Source organism: Saccopteryx leptura, chromosome 2 (genome assembly GCF_036850995.1).
Source record: "Saccopteryx leptura isolate mSacLep1 chromosome 2, mSacLep1_pri_phased_curated, whole genome shotgun sequence".
In the NCBI taxonomy this organism is placed as follows: Eukaryota; Metazoa; Chordata; class Mammalia; order Chiroptera; family Emballonuridae; genus Saccopteryx; species Saccopteryx leptura.
Genome location: NC_089504.1, coordinates 175,987,529 through 175,990,340, shown reverse-complemented (window position 1 = coordinate 175,990,340; position 2,812 = coordinate 175,987,529). Strand labels below are relative to the sequence as shown.

Sequence of the window (2,812 nt, the reverse complement as noted above, 5' to 3'; positions counted from 1 at the left end):
CACCCACCTGGCAGAATCTTAAAGTTTTTTTAAAACATATTATTTGTTGATTTTAGAGAGAGGAGAGAAAGAGAGACAGAAGGGGGTGCAGGGAGCAAGACTCAGTTGCTTCACATATGTGCCTTCATCAGGCAAGCCCAGGGTTTCAAACCAGTGACATCAGCATTCCAGGTCAACACTTCATCCGCTGCACCACTACAGATTAGACTTTTTTTTTTAATTTTAATTTTTTAAATTTTATTTATTGAGCAGAAATCTTAAAAGTTGATATAGAGGCCTTAACTGGACTTAATCACATGGACTGTCCAGGTGATCTTACCTTATTCTTTCTGATTGCATCCTTAAAAACAGCTTCCACTATGGGAATGGTGAATGTAACAGACATTCCAAGGACAGGGAAGGGGGTGAAGAACCTCCCAATGCCTGGGTCTGGCTCACGAGTCAACCAGTGGTTATCTTGATGACCCCTTCCAACAAAGAGTTTCAATCAGTTAGTTATTTATCCTTGCTTCTCAGGTGAAGTACAAGTCTCATAACTTGTATTGCTCACATTTATTAGAACCAGCTTGAATACCACACTCATTTCTGTGAAAAAAGCTGGCACCAAATGCCAGGAGCTACCATTCTTTCTTTGATCCTCCATGTACCTCAGGGGTCTGTCTGATACAAAACGGATACTCAGTAGGCTTCCTTGCTGAGCAGTGAGGAGTGCTTGTCAGCCTCACTTCGCTCCTTGCTGTCACACAACCTTGCAGTAGAAAACAGGTGTTCTGCCATCTCTCCAATGATGCTGTTTGCAGTGCAGTAAAGTCATACTTTCCTCAACTTCAGTCTTAGGGGTTTTTCTATGGAAGGCACTTGGAAATAAAAACAAAACTTCTCCATTTTTCTTGTGTTCAACCCAGGTTGACTTCTACCATAACTTTCTTTCTTTTTTATTATTTATTTATTCATTTATTTTTAAAGACAAATGGTTTATTTGGTAACAAGGAGTAAAAAAGGAATCCTAATTTCTTTTCTTTTTCTGATGATTGAACTGCAATAGTCAAAGGGAGAGCAGCATATAAAAATTCTCTTGCAGTCCTTGATCTTTTGCAAAAGTGCAAAGATACCTGAGTTATGTGACTTGCAATTATTATTTTCTAGACAGAAGTGCCAGCTGTTGTGCTTTCAAATATAGCTATAGTTATATTTTCCTTCTTATCTTCAGGGAGTATGGTGCCTCATTTGATGCCCAGTCCCCAGTCAACTGTGGGGGGCAGCCTGCCTTCCAAGAAAGAAGTTTTCATCTCTGAACATAGCCTTATCATCATCAGCGGTCTCAGCCTTGGCCTCTTCTTTGAAAAGCTGCCCCTGCCTCAGTGTAGGCATTGCATTTTTTTTTCTTTATAGAAAATACTCTGAAGTGCTTAGTCAGATCCTTGTTCGAGGGTTCCATTTTGTCCAAGGGCTTATTATCTGTGGGTAGTCACAGAGGGATGTAGGGTTAATACATATCACTTCCAGGAACTCCTCAACCCACATATCGAGGGGCCTGGCTGTGGTCCGAGCTGGAGGACACTCAGCAGCCTTTGCCACACAAATACCATCAATAATTTTGTGAGTCCTTTTAATTTCTAAGATTTTAGTTTCTGGCAGCTTCACCCCCAGGGCTTCCTCAAACTCTTCTACAAGAAGGGTGAGGTGAAGTCAATCTTGGAGGCTTGGCCCTCTGGGTCATCTAGATCATAGATGACCTTGGAATTGCTTGTAATGTGCTTTACCATCTCTGAAATTACTTTTTCTCAGATTTCCACAATTTTGTGACAGTCTGCGTAGGCCATGCAGAATTCACAGGTGGTAAACTCAGGGTTGTTAGTCAAATTAATTCCTTCATTCCAGAAATGGCATCCAATTTTATTAACCCAGTCATTGCCACCAACCACTAGCATCTTATGGTAGAGTTCTGGAAACATTTTTATATATAAATTCACATCCAGTTTATTGTGGTCAGTAAAAGGCTTGGCCATAGCTCCCTCTGAGTTGATGTTCATTATGGGAGTTTCAATCTCTAGAAATACCAACTCATCTAATAAACTTCTTATATGTGTGATGATCTTAGAGAATATGATTAATTTCTGCCTCACAAAGTCATTCAGAATCAAGTGTAAGTATCTCTCATCAGAGATATAGTGTTTTTGATGCTGAACTGAGCGTACATGAGCAAGGAGACAGCAGTGTGATCTCATAGAAAATAATGTTCAAAATAAATTAAAAAAAAAAAAGAAAATAATGTTCAGCTCACCCTTCTTGGTTTTCCCAGGATTACCCTGAACTCTAAATATGTCTCCTAAATGCAGCTTGTTATTGACAAATAAATTCTTCTTCTGATTTATAATTCCTAGAATTGGCCATGACTTGCACTATTATTCTGAATTTGGTGTTTATAATTTTTATTTCTCGCTCCTTTTAAGACATATTAAATATTTATTTATGTGGTATTTTACTATATATATATTATTGGCATAAGCATACATCATTTTACTGTATTTCACAGAATATATATATAAATTGAGGGCAATGCTCTCCACCAGCAAAAAAATATTTTGACTTGCTTGATTGTGATACTTATTTTATTGTGGTCAACTAGAACTGAGACTTCAATATCTCTGAGATATGCCTATACTTACTAATATATACTCAACAATTATCCATGTAGCTATGAGTAGATGTGGATTCTTCTTTCTTGCTGCTATATACTACATTATTAAGTATCATTAATCCTTTCTCCTATTAAGATACAATCAATAAGGGCCCTGGCCAGTTGGATCAG

At 38.0% G+C, this 2,812-nt stretch overlaps 1 pseudogene; it reads right to left on the bottom strand.

The window, feature by feature from the left end:
• Nucleotides 1-1,142: 1,142 nt before the first annotated feature.
• On the bottom strand, nucleotides 1,143-2,403 carry LOC136393214 (lysine--tRNA ligase pseudogene; annotated as a pseudogene).
• Nucleotides 2,404-2,812: the final 409 nt, after the last annotated feature.